Source organism: Lepisosteus platostomus, chromosome 26 (genome assembly GCF_059453375.1).
Source record: "Lepisosteus platostomus isolate fLepPlt1 chromosome 26, fLepPlt1.hap1, whole genome shotgun sequence".
In the NCBI taxonomy this organism is placed as follows: Eukaryota; Metazoa; Chordata; class Actinopteri; order Semionotiformes; family Lepisosteidae; genus Lepisosteus; species Lepisosteus platostomus.
In genome coordinates, this window is record NC_142636.1 from 4,137,030 (window position 1) to 4,154,267 (window position 17,238).

A 17,238-nucleotide genomic window follows, 5' to 3' on the forward strand; every position below is an offset into this window, starting at 1 on the left:
TAGCAGAGTACCACAAGTGTCCTAGTAACAGCAGTTGATCTAGAAACAGTGGGTAAGGGAACTGAGGAGTTTGCAGAGCTGTAGGTGGCCTGTGAGACAATAGATCAAAAGGAATCTTCTGGTTTTACCAATATCTCAATTGAGTAAGGCAAGACTAAGCGAGAAAACCAGGATAAAAGACAGAGGCAGAAACAGGAGGAGGGGCCGAGTAAAAGATGTAAGGAGAGAGAACATTGTTCAAATCAGCCTTAAAGAACAGTTTCTAGTTTAAATATTTGTATTTAAACCTAGTTTAGTAGAGCTGGAAACTTCCTAAAATTTCCTAAAATAACCCGGTAGAAACATTCTGTCCTGGTTAGTGAATACATTTTTGAAAATAGGGAGAGAGGGTTCCATTCTTTTTGGAGCATCCAAATTTTTGGGAAAAGAGGTTTAGCTCTGGGTTTCTTTTTGTTTTCGTTAGGTTATATGTTTATATTTCTTGTTGGCCAGTTTGGCATTGTAAAGGATTTTGAATATGTGGAAGTCTGGATTTTTCTGGATGGTTAGGATGCAGTTTGCCTCTGATTTATTTCTTTTTCACCAGAGCTGTACCAGAGAATTAAGAACTCAAGTGCTCATTCCTCTGTCTGCATTTACTTGAAGATGTCTCAGTAAAGAATCCACCCATTCAGTACCCCAAACAATGCTAATTGCCTTAACTATTAGTTATTTTTTTATTGAACTGGAAAACCAGGTCAAACTTAGTCATATAATGGTTACATCTTCTTAGAGAACACATCTCAATAGAGAAAATAAAAGCCTCTAATAAAAATTACACACATTTCGAAGAAATTTGGGCTCCATTTATTGGAAATCTAAATCCATTGTGCACACTTGCATATATTGTATAAATACAAAGAGACACATACAATACATGTACACTTACAAAGTGGCACCATCACCATCATATGCCACATTTTCCTTATTTTTAAGGGGCTGTTATCATTCCTATCATCTTTTATTATTATTAATGTGATTATTCCTCCTTTATATGTAATAAGTAAGCTGTATTAAATGTAACCATATAGTTACCTTTTTATACCTCACATTTACATTCTGTTCTATCTCATCCTGTCATGTATTTCAGATGTATTTTATCCTATTTATCTGTCGGTTAAGTTTTTTTTCCTATTCTTGTTAATTTTGTGTAATCAAAATAAGTTGATATTAGACTTAACAGCTTCAGCACTGGTAAATGACTGCTCACAGATGGGATAGCAAAGCTTGAAACAAAAAGAAATTTTGCCGAGGGGTTTGAGTCTTGACCCGGGTAATTTCCCCATGGGAGAATTCTATAAAAAACAGTTCAAGGGTGAGGATGTTAAGGCTGGATATGAAGAGGAGTCTGAGGGGAGAAGCAGTGTCTTTTCCAGGGCATAGAGCTATTGTAATCAGACAGGAGGTCTGATGTTAGTGCTGGGTTGGATTGGAGAATATGGATGCCCAATTATTTCTTTTTCTTTTTCCTCCTTCTTCCATTACTTCTCTTTCCTTCCATAATTTGGTGTTATGCTTATGTTACCTAATTATTGGGTTGGCTACTGTAGGTGCTTAAAATGACACATCATTACAGCTAGAATATGTGTGAAAGCAATGGGAAAAAAATCAAACAACATATGGCATATGGCGTATAGTCAAAAGTACAGAATTGAATTCAAGGGATGTTACAGTATCTTAAAATTGTACAGTGCACCATTAAGGCCTTGTGTAGAATAGGATTACAATTTTGGTCATCACATTATGGGAAGAATAATGCTAGTTTGTAATTCAGAGAAAGAGCAACCAGATGCAGTCTTGGGTTTCAAACAAGGTTCCACACTGGTAGTCTAAAAGAACTTAAACCTTTTAATCCTCCAAAGGTATTGACTGTCCATACAGTGGACTTGTTTAGAGTAAATAATGAAACACAAACCAGAAGACAGAAGTGAAAACTAAGCAGAACTGCATTTAAAACTGAGAGTGTAAGACACTTCTTTACTCAAAGGGTTGTGGGAGTATGGAACAAACTACCCAGCCATGCTATTGAAGACAATACCCTGGTTTCTTTCAAGAAACTGGATGATATTCTTGGATCAATAAGCTACTAACCATGAAACAGTTTAGATGGGCTGAATGGCCTCTTCGCATTTGCAAGAAATAATATTTCTAATGCAATTAATTGTAAGGTCTTTTTGTTTACATTTGGTCTGCAGAACATGGTTACAGAATCCTTCCTCTAGTTGCCACTAGATGGAAGCAGTTAGTTCTAGTTCTTTTTAGTGCATGATGGTTCCTTTCTATTGCACCCACCAAATTTTAAAGAAGCCTTTTATATGGATGCAGTGTTTAAGTTATTTATCTTTTCACATTGCTGTGTTACAATAGGTTAGTCATTTTCTTTTCCTCATTCTACCTATTCACTTTAGTTAGTTACTTAAGGCAAACTTTAGTTCGTCATAGTGACATAGCATTCCTGCATGCAATTCTCAGAAATAAATAAGCAAAAGGAAATTAGGGCACATAGCAGTGTTGCACAAGTCTCAGTATGTAATGATCTTCTGCTGGGCTTCACTTTCTGTGTTTTCTTAATTCAAGTTGTTTCTGTGTTCTCTTCTACTGGTTGAACAGTCATAGAGTTCCCTCAATGACATCAGTGGGATTTTCGGTTCAGTTTACCAGTTCTGCATTTCATGTATTTATTTAAATTGATCATTATGCCTTTAAGACGTATTTTAAGATCTTTTTAAAATTTGTGTCAGGTAAAATTTAACTGAAGCCAATGCCATCTCCCTTAACAGGTCTGATATTTTTCTCCCTTTCTCTATTTAAGCAGTTACTGTTAGATTTGCTGAATTATACAGTCGATTGTTTATTTTTGTTCCTTGCTTTATTTTTCAGCATTAGTTTCAGACATGCAGTACTGAAAGCCAATTTTCTCAGGCAGTTTATTTAGCAGTCAGTCTTTACTGTCCTTATTTTAAAATTCTATTCAGGGCATCCTCAAAAAAAGGTTTTAAAACAGATTCTATACTGTGACATCTTCCTGTCTGAAGAACTCAAGAAGAAAGTCTCTGGTTCTCCTTTTCATGTTGACAGCAAAAGTGTTTCTATGATGTGTAATCTGTCTTCTGTTGTATGTAAGATTATGGAAACAATTATTAGAAGTAGAGGATCACAGATATAAAAATAATATGTGGTAATGACCTAAAGCAGTGACAGGCCTGGTCTTATAAATATCATTCATAAGAAATTATAATAAATGTATTTTAGCCAAATGTACTCAAAAGAGTGCTGTGTACCCTGAACAATGCAAAAATACTGTACCCTGACAGGAAATGTTTTTTCAAAGCCCACAGTTTAAGTAAAATGTTATTTTTCTTTATTTTTGGTTTATTTTTCTATTTGTGCTTAAATTTGGAAACATTCCAGCAACAAAACAGACTGACTTTTTCCCTTCTTTCATTTTGGAGTTGATGGAATGAAGCTCTGAAAATAATTGTATTCTCTGTAAACAGTTAACCAGTCTATAAATTAACATTCCAAGTACGTTTTTATGAAGCGGATAAAAATCACAAGGAAGATAGTAGAGCCACAACAAACCGCAAGAATGGCATACAACTTGGATTTTGTTTATTTTTTAGGTCAAATGCCTAACAAGTGATGTAACTAGTCAAGGAATTACAAACAAAATGTTGTTCAATACTGCAAGTTGCTTTTCTTTTTCAGTCATGCTCTTTCACACAATCACACAACTCACTCTGATCACAATTTTGAATACTGTCCACACCTATGTGACAGCAGTAGATCTTTCTGATGTTTCTTATACAGTATATGAATTGCTATCCTGTAGCAATCCTATCATCCAGTGAAGCCTTTTGGAGTTATATTTAAGCGTTATACATTTAGTCAATATTTTCTACTTCTGGAAGCATTTATAGTCCAACTCAAGCATAACTTATCTCTCCATCTTAATCTTAACTGTCCATGGAATTAAACATAATTCCCCTGTGTGGAGCCACCCGCAGAAGGCTCTACAGCCGAAACATGTTTTCTTTCTTCTCTTTTCAGCATGGAATAAACCTATTACTTGTTCCTTTGCAGCCTATGCATGCTGACGCAGCTACCCACCTGAACTATTTTATGTGTTATGTAGCCTACAATTCACTCAAATTCTTTTCATCTACAATTATTCAAGAGATTCCAGCAGTTCAATATACAGATGCAGCCATTCAAAATGCGCGGTAAAAACCCGCGGTACGGTAACCTACCCACAAGCCACCGCGGGGCACCGGAGCATACCGCAGGGCAAGTGATTGGCTGGCCAAAATGACCGACAGGGGCACTCGTGGTGCATTGGTTGGTAGTGCAAAGATTGAATCATTTAATGTCTTTACTGTGCACATTTTAATCCGCTTAGTTTTGAATATTTATATGGATTTTACCACTAAAGGGAAATTTTAGTAGCTGAGCATAAAAAGAAGAGGAGCATAACGCATCTGAAGGTCATAAACGATATTAATTTAAAACATTACTGTATGTATGTAAACTGTACTGTGTATGGCTGGTCTTGGTAGTTTAAAGAAAAAATACACACCAGTCTTCCATTTCTCCCTAAACATTTTAAGCATGAAAGTTTTATGAAACGGTACCCAAATATGCGATTGCTGTATAGAATGAATTTTAATTAAAAAAAAATATTTAACACGAACATTAAGCTGTTTACATCTTCCGCCTGAGAACAGTCACCCGTTGCTACCCAACGCAGAATGGTGATTGGCTGACACCATCTGACACCCCTCTGATTGGAGAAAAAAGACGTGCTGGTTTGCTATACCAGGAAGAGAATTTCTTTCAATTCTAAACGTGTATTTTAAAAGTTTAAGAAGTAAAAACCTTACAGCGTACACAGATTTCTAAACTGATCAGGATCGTTATCTTTGTCTTATGCATAATAATGTTCACCGCTCTGTCCAGCAAATTAATAATAAACTTTATTTTATATAGCGTTTTAAACGAATAAGTAATTAGATTGCTCATAAACCTAATCACTTGCTTTTTCTTTTTATTTAGGCTCAGATTACAACTATAGATCGAATTATTAATAACCATAATAACAACCAACCAACAAAAACAACCATATAAACATAATGGTGGTGCTGGACCTTCCAGTTTTATTTATTTATTTTTTAATCGCGTAACATAAACATATTACCGTATGCAAACTGTACTGTATACAATATGTACATGTATATTTAATGTCTTAACTGTGCCCGTTTAAGTATTGAATATTCATATCTAATTTTACCACTGAAGGGAAATCTTAACATAAACATACAGTATATGGCTGGTCTCGGTACTTTAAAGAAAAAAATACACACCGGTATTCCATTTCTCCCTAAACATTGTAAGCTTCGAAGTCTTTAACTAACGTGATACCGGAGTCAACAAGCATACTTTTAGAATTTGATTAAAAGGGAATATAATATGGAATCGCGTATCTCAAGAAATTAATAACGATATAATTATATTCATGTTGCAAAAGAACTGCAACGGACATAAAAACTCCCTTGCATGGTTTCATTACGACCAGAATCGGTCTTGAGATATTTTTAACTTGATTTACAGTATTTGAGAGGTATGTCTTAACACCGATACTACAGTGCTTAAGTTCTGCTCACGTATATGTTTCTAGGTTTATATTATGCATTTCATACGGTCAAATTACTTTTGAGCAATAAGAAGCGAGAAACGGTATGCGTTTTACTTTCGTTTTGTGCTGGGACCCGTGGATTGATTAGAGATATCAAGTACATACAAGTCATTTTTTAAATGTTGTAGTTCGTCTTGAAAAAATGTTACGAGTACATCATCTATCAACAATTACACAGGTTCTGTTTCCATATTGCGGATTTTGGTTACGTAATATTATTTTCTAGATTTCACGTTGTGAATATGATGGGATGTCTGATGGGATGTTTCTAAAAATCCACCCTCTGTAAAACGTCTTCTCTAGTTGTCCTGCATATGTATTCGCTAATGAAGCTGTGTGTTCTGAGCCTAGATCTCTACATTTCTGTATGAACCAGCTTAGAGGGCTAAAGACAGCTTGTGTTTAAATTGAGTGTAAGGCAATTTATGCTTCTAAAGTCATGGTCAGCATTTATCTTTGTACTGTGTTGTAAACTTGTTCTGTGCCAAGTCACATTATTTTATAGCGTTTTTAAAGCGTTATCAAATACGGTGTTACTGTAGTTTACTGAGTCCCATGTCACATGGTCTGTGATTGAAACCTGTAAAACCAGTTTAATTCGTCACAGCCAGCACTCTTCAGGTGTGAGGGTCTTCTGCTCAGAATGAAACGCTAAAATGTTTGTGTATATTCTAATGGTAGTGGGGGCGGGGTGTGTGGGAATAAGTTTGGTTGAAACATTTTCTCTGAAAGCATTTTCTTCTTGTAACCGATCTTGTTACAGCATGTTACAGTTTACTATTATTAACCATATTAATTTTAAGTGCTTAATGTAAAATCTTGTAAAAATATATTTTCATTGTTCAAATATACATTAAGTCTGACTATCATATAATAAGTTAAATACAAAACTAAAGAAAAAATAGGGTTAAATATAATTCAAAATATTTTGCTAACAATGTTAACTGTTTATGAATAATAAAATGTATTAACTAAGGAGTAGGATGGCACAGTTGTTAGTATGTTTTTTGTTTTTTTTTAACCCAATCTCCGGGAAACCATTAGTACGATGGTGAATCGGAGATTCTCAACCGTTGCTGCGTACGACTGGAAAAGAATTCGTGATCGGATCAACGAAATGCTTCGTAGGAGGAGGCAGTCTTTTCCTCTTGTCTAACAGTCTGTCCACAAACAAAACATTCCTGTTAGACAAGAGGAATTGAAAAAAAAACAATGTTGTCAATGAAAACCGGTGTGTGTCTCTCCCTGCTGGATGTCCCTCTCACAAACTGCTGAATGAATAAAATAATTTTATTGAAAACGAGTTTGCGATTGTCTGGTCTTTAAATTCTGTAGATACGCGATTCCATATTATATTCCCTTTTAATCAAATTCTAAAAGTATGCTTGTTGACTCCGGTATCGCGTTAGTTAAAGACTTCGATGCTTAAAATGTTTAGGGAGAAATGGAATACTGGTGTGTATGTTTTCTTTAAAGTACCGAGACCAGCCATATACTGTATGTTTAAGTTCCAAAATTAATATCGTTTATGGGCTTCACACGCGTTGCAGTATGCTCAGGCACTAAGTAAAAGGAGATGCTTCGTATTGCTTGACTAATTTTAAAAACTAAGTTATAAATATAAAAATTGCAGGCGCTGCTCTGGTGCGTCGGCTCCTACACAGTGCCTGTCTGCCGTAAGCGTTACAATATACATACAGTACCCAACACTGCTTGTACCCATCTGTCATGTAAATAAAACACCTTGAATTGAATTGAATTGAGGGGAGAAGGGGGGGATACTAAAGCCAATACTGGCTCAATGGGCTTTGACGTGCTAATGCGTTAACGGTCCGGGTGTGGCAGGCTTCCAATGTCAACTCGACTCGATTAGAAGACAATGAACGTATTTTAGCCCTAAATGAATTAATAGCAAACATGGTTTACATAAAATACATTTTTCCAAGAAAGTTTATAATAATACGATCTATAGTTGAAATCTGAGCCTACTTTAAAAATAAAGGAAAAGCATTTTCAGAGAGCAATCACGCTGTGTTTATGAAGAAAAAGTGATTAGGTTTATGAGCAATCTAATTACCTATTCGCTTAAAATGCTATATAAAATAAAGTTTATTTAGAGATGAATGATCAGTGTCGCAGTTTAAATAATGTGAGTCAGGAAACTAACACAGCGCCACCGGATTTAATAACGCAATAAAAACGCTATAAAATAATGTGACACAGTACAGCACAGTACAACAATACTGACCATGACTTTAGAAGCATAAATTACCTTACACTCAATTTAAACACAAGCTGTCTTTCTGTATGAACCTCTAAGCTGGTTCATACAGAAAATGTAGAAATGCATTAGCCTGATCATGATTAAAAAACACATAATTAAACACGCGTTTGCGATTTAAATCAGAACACGATTTAAATCAATATAAATGTTTATATTGTAACGCATACTGTCCCGCCTCCATTTCTCTATAAAAATTTACTGTTGCACACACACACACAATAGAAGCAGGAACCACTGTCAGAAGGGAAGATATATTCAAAATATCGCAAATATCGATCATGTTGCGATATTTTGAAATATAAAAGTCAATTGATTGTCCATAATATCGCTTACCTATTTTTTCGAAGAAATGTTTGTTAAAATAAAAGTCCAGCACCAGCTGGATTCGAACACACAACCTACCAGTTGGAAGTCACGCACCTAGACCAGTAGGCTACAAGACAGCTCGCATGTTCAGGTAGGCGAAACAGCCTTACACAGTCCTGCCGCAGTACACGGATATAATCATACCGTTATTAAATTCTTTAGATACGCGATTCCATATTATATTCCCTTTTAATCAAATTCTAAAAGTATGCTTGTTGACTCCGGTATCACGTTAGTTAAAGACTTCGAAGCTTACAATGTTTAGGGAGAAATGGAATACCGGTGTGTATTTTTCCTTGTGATATTTTAAGCTCTAGTTGAATGATAGGTGTCGCATTTTAAATCATTTTCGTAGCTAGAAATTATGAAACGCCCTGTTAAAAGCAAGGAAGTTTTTATGCCCCGTTGAAGTAAAACAAAATGCCTGACAAAGTATGGCTTGGACAGATTCCAAGTGCTTGTACAAATGTGCTAAAGAAATTATACTTTGAGTATACAGCTTGTCCAAAGTCATCCATTATTAATACTATTAGTAATATCTTCAGTAAAGGCTTTGATGCATAAATATTTCTGATAAAGGTAGGTTGTGTACTTCTGTCCAACTGAGCAATCTTGCTTTCATAATATATACCAACATTTTAATGACTGATGATTAACATGCTGTAATACACAGTTCAAAATTAAAGGCTCAAATGCTGTACATGAGAGGTTAAGCTCCCCCTGGCGGTTTTACAAGGCGACGCCGGATAGTTAGTCACGTGACACACGTGAAATGCGTGATACCGCGTGATACTGTGACACGCCCACCGGGGTATGCCGCGAAATACCTCACCCATTTTGAATGGCTGCATCTGTATTTCAGTAATAATGTAAATTACCGGCATTATCTCTATATAACAACAGAGGTTTTAAAAGATGAGCAGCTTAGCAGAAAATCCTTTAGCTCTCCATGTGATTAATCTGAAGAGAAACTCTTTTATACAGCAATAGATTTTCCTGTTTTGCATTCTAAGTCTACCATAGGGCACAGGTTCTACAAAGATTGTTCAGATAGGAGCCAGGTTTTGATCTTTGCCAATAGATAGGGATATGTAGAATATTTATTTTAACAATTGGCTTCTCTTAAGGAATCTTTTACATGTTTGTCAACCAGGAAGCAAGAATGTCCTGGAATTGTTAATTGATAGTAGAAATTAACATTGTTTCAATGTTGGTAAATGCAAAGATGACTTTGGGGTTTATGTGTTTTTGGGGAGTTTTTGGGGTGATCTGAATAAATATGGAAAGAACCTGGGTCATGTTGTCCAAGTGGTGGGTTCCCGTAGTTGTGTTCTGGGAGAAAACAGGCTATTTGTGTTCACACTGAGCCACCCTGGGAAAAGATTGTCAGGAGGTTAGCTACTTGTTGAACTTAAATTTTCTTCAAAATATGGACAAGATAAGGGTCTTTAGCTAGGAATTCTAGACATGTTTATGTTTGTATTTTGAAAGGTTTCTCTCAGTGCGACTACTTCAGTGAAGTTTCTTTAGAAAGGTAATTGAGTTGCAAATGGTATTGCTATAGATGTAAGCGAATATGTGTCACAAGCCAGACAGTAAAGAATATCTTGATAATATATATACTATTTCCAGAGATTGGTATCTGGTTTGCATCTTCTAGTTTTGTGTGAGAGAGGAAATGACATTTACTGTATATTCGTATGGGCGAATGACATTTGTGTTTATAGAATGACCTTAATGTTCCTGCAGAGCTAATGCCTTTTGTTTATATATATACACATTTTTCACATTCTGACGTCCTTTAATGACAAGAACAATTTTAAAATAAATAACAATTTTAAAGGCTTTTTGTAGGGTCCGGCATAAGATCTTTCAGTGGCACAGATTATTTAATGAGTGCTGTCATAGGATGGCTGAGGGTTAACTGGACCCAATCCCTTTCACCACAGGAAGAAAATTTAGATTCACAACATTCATTTTTAATTTATGTTGAGAGGTAAAAAAACTGCAGACTTTAACTCGTTTATACAAAGTTAGTAATCCCAAAACTAGCAAGGGCTAAGATTCTTCAACCAAGGGTCATGTTATCAGCTGATAGATCTCACTTCTCAGTTTACTTGCTTTTAATATAAATCCATGGAAATACAGCCCTTCCCCTATCGCCTATCATTCTTTAAAAAAGTTAAATATATTTAATTTATAACAGTACAGGAAGGAAGTAAAATGCAAAGAATTAGCAAGAAACCAGACTTACATTTGATTAAATACGTCCCTTTTAATCCAGTCCTGACGTATAGTGTACAATGCTGAAATGGTTTGAAATGCAAAACAGTTTGAATATTAATTCCAAACAACAAGAAAGCCTTTTTTGGCATATCCTTTTTAAAAATAAGGCATTATTCTTGTTCTCCTTCCTGGTCTATTTCATACTGGAAGGGGATGGCAAAACTGGTGAGGGATCACCCTTACAAGGATATACAAATACAGTATGTGAGTTACTTATTGGATTTTTTATACTTTTTGTAGCATATCCTGTTATATTATTTATGTTACCAGGTTCATGTCCTATTATATAAGCTTCAGCATGGCTGCCTATCACTCTGTCTGGTTTGTTCCTTACATCCTATCTTATACTGTAAATAGAGGCTTGTGCAAACATTTCAATGACTTCTGGTTTAGTTTTTGCATATTGTATTGCTTTTCATTTTAATATACAATGTTAAAACTTCATATTTCAGATTTCCTCATTTCCACTCTGAGGCTTGCTTGCAAGAAGAAACATTATTCACAAATTTCAGTTCTTCAAAACAAGAATCCCATTTCTGCCAAGGTTTTGCACTGCCCATCAATTATGGTAATTCTGTTAGGGTGAGGGTGATAGTGTGTCTCTTGCCGAGAAAATGTTTGTGAACCCCAAAGATAAATATGGAAATTTAATAGTTTTACTACGATAGCTTTCCTGAATCAAAAGCAGTCTTTATGTAAATTTCTAACGGGCTTATGGTAACCAACTCCATGTCTTTAAAAATAAAATTCTACATGAATTAATAATAAATAAGGAACCAATGATGTGAAAAAGTGAAATAAAACGTTTATTTAGCTCAGTTAAGGGAATAATTAATATCAGGTGTTGAAATAATTAGATATACTGTATCTTGGGGTTGAGGTTTTGGATATTTTTGTAAACATCAGACATTTTGTGAAGGAACAAGTTAAGGTTTATTCCAGGCTAAAAAGAGAAGAAAAGAGAAACAACGTTTTGTCTGTGGAGCCTTCTTTAGGTGATCTTCTCTCATGGAATAAACCTTTACTTGTTCCTTTGCAGTCTACGCATGCTAACACAGCTACCTACTTGAGACATTTTGTGAGGTGAGTTTTGTGAATTCGCTATACAAGTGTGTAGAAAAAAGGTCATATGACAACCTAAGGAAATCTTAGAGGAACTATGAAAAGTTAAGAATTCTCATCAGTCTCAGAAGGGTTACAAAACTATTTCTAAGAATAATGGGCTCCACTTGTCCACTGTCAGACAGAGTTCATGAATATAGTCATACCAATATCTATCCAAGAACAAACTGGATCTTTATCAGGGAGGTTATAAAGAACCCCAGAGTAACATTGAAGAGAACAGACCACTCTCGCACTGGCTAATGTGACTGTTCATTACTCAACAATCAGAAAACAACAGAACAAGAATGGTGTTCATAGAAGGAAAGCAAGGAAAAACACTTAAAAAAAAACATTGCTCCCCACTGAAGTTCACCAAGTTAGCACATAGATGATCCACAAAGTTTCTCGAACAATGTGGAACTCTTTGGCCTCGATAAGAAACATTGTATTTGGTATAAAGCAGCCAGTGCTTTGAATAGAAGACCTTCATCCAACCCTCCAAGCATGGTGAGAGTGGTGGTTTGGTGCTACTCTTCTGCCTCAGGACCTGGATGGCTTGCCATCCTTGACACAACCATGAATTCTGTATTGTATCAGAATTTTTCTAGACGGTTCTAGAGATTGTTGGCCATCTGTCTGGAATCTGAAGCTAAACCGAAAGTGGGAACTGCAGCAAGACAATGATCCTAAACATCACAGCAGATCTACAAAAGAGTGACTGCAGCAGAAGAAACTCTGTGTTTGACAGTGGCCTAGTCAAAGTCTGGATCTAAAGGCCAATGAAAATGAAGTGAGCTGTCCATGCAAGTCTGCCCTGAAATGTCACAAAGCTGAGAGCCCTCCTCTGAAAGGATGAATGGGCCATAATTTCTCAATGCTAATGTGAAAGATTGATCAACATATCTAGTTCCAGTCATTGTTTTTCAAAGGTGTCTCTTTCTGAAGTTTCTAAAGACTCACATTCTTTGTCACACATTTCTATTGAATGTTGCGTTGTCTGAGAATAAATCTGTTTTCAAATATGTGAAAATCCTAAGGCCTTCACAAACTTTCTCAGTACAGGCTCCACTTCTTCATTGTCAGATAAAGTTCAAGAGTATAGTCCTACCGAAATCTATCCAAGAACAAACTGGATTCTCTTTGCCTCAGTGGAAATATAGTCCTCTACTCTGCCTACAAATGGAACTACAAATTTTCAAACACGATTATATAGAGTAAAGGCTTCACAAAACTCTAGGACCAAAGTATACTCCCTGTATAACCCTTCCCAACATTCCACCATACATCCTCCTCCTAGCTCAGAACTAATGGGGTGAGTGACCTGTGGCCAAAAACAAAGTGCCCTGTATTGGCCATCAGCATTGCTGTCTTTACATCTCTGTGCTTCATTGTACAATTATATGCTTGTAGTCTGAGGAACCAGTGTTTTGGTCTAGTGTTCTTTTGTTTATTATGTTACATCTACTGCAGAGGGGAGTGACTCATCTCCCAGAACAAATTTCCTGCTCAACAAATAATATTCAAGGGTGTCCACTGGTCACTTGATAACTAAACACAGTTTTTTTAAAGTGGCATATTTTATTTCATAGGCATTAAGCTGCCTGCTTAGATACACAAACTGGATACACTTATTGCATCTAGTTTGCTTAGTTGTGGTTTGATCATACCCCTGTTGATGGTGGATGCTATTAAACTAGCATCCCACAAGGGAATCAAGAACAACCATCTGTGGATAATACACTGATGTCCTGATGGGTCTTATTGAATTTACAAAGTTCCTTCATTAGTTTGGACATAAAAGGTCAGCAAGTATTTTTTAGGGGAAACTGCTTGAATGAACATCAGCATGAACTCTTTAGCAATAAGCTTAAAGCAAGTGTAAGGCAAGGCAGTTGCTTAATGTGTTGATGCCTTCTTGTGGACTTAACTAATGGTCCCACTAAATCCATTGCTGCCCATTCTGCCTGAGCCCAACAAGGGACTAACTTGATGGTTAACAATTTACTGTACAAAAATGTCTGCAGTCACTCTTCTCCCCAGAGAACTTTGATATCATAAAGCAGCTAACTACTTCCTTTTCCACACGCTTCCCCAAATTACAGTCCATACTTTCTGCCAGTCCAGTTATTGACAGCAGAAACATTGTAGGTTGCCAAAATCCCATCTTAAATACTCGACAAATAGGTACCCCTATTTGTCCTCTTATAGGGTGTGTCTCTGTTCCCTGGGTCCTCCGATATCACCTCCATATCTCCTTGTGAAAATTGTGTTGGCCTGTAACTATTGGCTAAAGACAGGGTTGAGTTGCCGGAGGACGTAGTCGCCACATTCAGAGAAGTACATTCCTCTCATTCTCATGAGGAAATCAATTAATTGGTTGCACCTGGAATCACCAGATCCCTATAAAACCTCTGAGCAGCCCGAGGTTGAATGCAGTACCCACATGGTTACAAGGAATAGTGAGCACTAAAATAGAGAGAGATTCTAATGTTTGGGAGGAGTTTATTACTTACAGTATGGCGTACTGCATTAGAATATACACTTGGTTATGACTGGATAACATTGGTACCAGTCTTGGTCGCTTTTCTTGTCAGGATGCTGGAAAAATGAAAGTAGTTAATGAGTGTATCTGGCCAAACGGGATCGAAAAGGTGAGACCTACCACTGCTAGAGAAGTAGAGATAGGCTTTGGTTTAGGTTTTTAATCTGCTACACTCCTGCCATGCTATCATCTAATGGGGATCTTTCACACTGCCTCACCCTTTAAAAATCAGAGAGGAGCCAGCTGATATTTGTAGCTCATTACACGGGAAATAAGCTGCCAATTACGTCTTTTCCTCTGGAAATGTATTGCTCCAACTCTGCCTGCAAGGGGAACTACACATTTTCAGACAGACAGGGTCATGGGGGTTAAAAGCTTCTCAAGTCTCTCGGCCCGAACTATACTCCCTGTATAACTCTACCCTACATTCTGTCATGTTTGGTTTAAATTAATGACATATAGTAAACTTACTATAGATTACTATAGACTGTTTAGATTTGCAGCAGTAAGAATAATTTATTTTAGAACACAATGTTTTTGTTTTTACGAAAGGCAACCAAAATAATTAATAGAATCCCTAGATAGATATTCCAGCTGGTTGTTAATCTGTTCTAGTTATAAATGTTTTAGCTATAGTTACACAATTTCTAAATAACATACTTTCTTTTAAGTTCTGAATTAAATGCTAGTTAAAATTGATATTTAATAAATAAAAATTAAATTTCTCAATGAGGATACATTTTCATTGAATATCATACAGAGAGAATCTCTCCAAGTAAAACTGAGACAAAGAGCCATTAACCACCAATAGCAAAAAAGGTAGATTTTCTGAATGGCACCCTGTTGTGTGCAAATCTTCTTATGTTCTTAATTTCTGTATTCCTCGATTCTAGTCAATTCTAGTAAGAATAATTATGGCTGGTGAATTAGTCTAAGGCAGCTGTAAAACTTAGGGATGAACCAAGTATTTGTAGCTAATGCACAGACAGGGGTTTGACCCAGAACCAGAAATGGACTAGTAGAAAACGAAATATAAAGCAATTAATTTCAGAATCTAAACAAGGCTACCTATAGTCAGTACTGAAATGGTAAACTTTACAGGTCTGGATAGACTATGAGATGGATGTTTTTAACCAGTGGTGCAGTATGGCCACACTCCTGCACTGTCCTGTAGGAGGTGCAGTCCTTCAGTTGAGACATTAAACCGAGGCCCCGAGTTCTTGGACATTAAAAAATGATAAAAACTACACCCAAAAGCAAGGTGTTAACTGCAGTGTCCTGTCTAAATTCAGTAATGTTTGATTCCTGTGCCTTTTCGAGGAGTCATCTGGAAGCCCCCTGTTGTTTTTTATAAATCTGAGGTATCTCAGGATTCGGGAAATTCAATACAAATAGTGTTTAGAAAAATGAAACTTGGTAACTATGCTTAGCTCTCGGATTAATAATAGAAGTGTTGGATTAATAAATTGAAGTGTAATTGTAATTAATTGTGTTGTGTAAATTTCATTACACTGCGTTTGAAATGGGTGGCGGTGGTGCAGTGATTAGCATCAGTGATTGCTCACAATGGTGAGGCCTTAAGCTGAATTCCTGGACTGCTATCTGTGTGGTGTTTGTCTGATCTCCCAGTGTTTGTGTGAGTTTTTGTTGGGTTCTCTGGTTTCCTCCCACAGTCCAAAGATATACAGGTAGGTTAATTGGCTCCAGGGTTTGTGTCTGTGTGGGTCTTGCGATGGACTGGCGTCCTGTTTGCCTTGTGCCTGTCGACTGCTGGGATAGGCTCTGGCTCCCCAATGACCCTGTAATGGGATGGATGTTAGAAACCAGTTAAATGGAGAAGGTTACTTGTACGCAGATTATATTTATTTCCCCACTAGAAGTGGAAATAATTTTATCACTTTCACAAGAATGTGCTTAGTGTTGACATGATCTGCAAACAGAAGGTGTCACAAACCACACTTAAACAGGAAACTGCATAATTTAGATTGACTTCCTCTTGAAAGCATTCAGTCAAAACATACAGACAGTGTGGATATGTGCATGAATAATTGCCAGTTAACGTCCATACAACATCCTGTCTTTTGTTCTTCTAAATTTATTATTGTTCTGTTTTACATTGTTTTTATGGCAAATGCCAACTTAAAATATACTGTAAATTGAAAAGACTAAAGTTTGTCAAATTAAAGTCCATTCAGTATTCAAGTTGAAATAACTTTTCTGCTTATAGCCAGTGATGAAGTTTCAAAGTTTTCTTGTTTTTGCAAAACATCTAAAGATCTCCAGATCATTAAGAAAACTAAGTATACAAGAAGAGTAACTGTATCATGGTTTTATTTGTTTTTGGCAAAAACAGGTAAGTATAACATGAATGCACAAGGATGATAGCAGGGCTGCCGAGAATATGTCCTGAGCAAGAAAGAACAAAGCACAGGTGGAGTTATTCAGATGGAAACCAAGACTCATTCAGCACATGGACTCCACGTAAGGAGTTACAATCTTACTGGAAACAAAACTGTAGTCAAAATATTACAACAGCTGTAGACCAGAGTCATGTGAATAGTTTTGAATTGTTGACTTTTTTTTAGAACCATTAACTGTTGATAACTGGTATGTTAGTTACCTAATAAATAAAACATAATCCTACCTAATCTAATAAAACAGTCATTAAGATAACTAAACGGTGTATCATGTAACTTCTGTGTCATGTGATTTTAGGACACTGTGTTCTTTATACAGCAAAACCTGAACTCTATTGGTAACCTACTCAAACAGCTTTTTTTTCTACAGACTTATAATCCTGGTTCTCCATTGTAGGCTGATTTCCCACGTAATTTAATTCAGTACAATTTGTTGTTCAGCGGCCAGTATGCAAACAATGGAAAAAATAAGTTTTGGCCACCCAAGTCACGTAATCTAGCAAGACCT

The 17,238-nt window shown here is 36.3% G+C and overlaps 1 protein-coding gene across 3 annotated transcripts in view; it reads left to right on the forward strand.

Annotated features, from left to right (window-relative positions):
- sema4ab (sema domain, immunoglobulin domain (Ig), transmembrane domain (TM) and short cytoplasmic domain, (semaphorin) 4Ab) overlaps positions 1 to 17,238 on the forward strand; it is an 80,217-nt gene that overhangs the window by 15,320 nt on the left and 47,659 nt on the right. The window contains exon 1 of one of the 3 annotated variants that reach the window (XM_088620367.1): positions 16,775 to 16,794. The exons of the other annotated variants lie outside the window; for them this stretch is intronic. The gene's annotated coding sequence lies outside the window, so the exon portion shown is untranslated. Of the gene's footprint in view, positions 1 to 16,774; positions 16,795 to 17,238 lie in introns of those variants that run through there. 3 annotated transcript variants of the gene reach the window in all.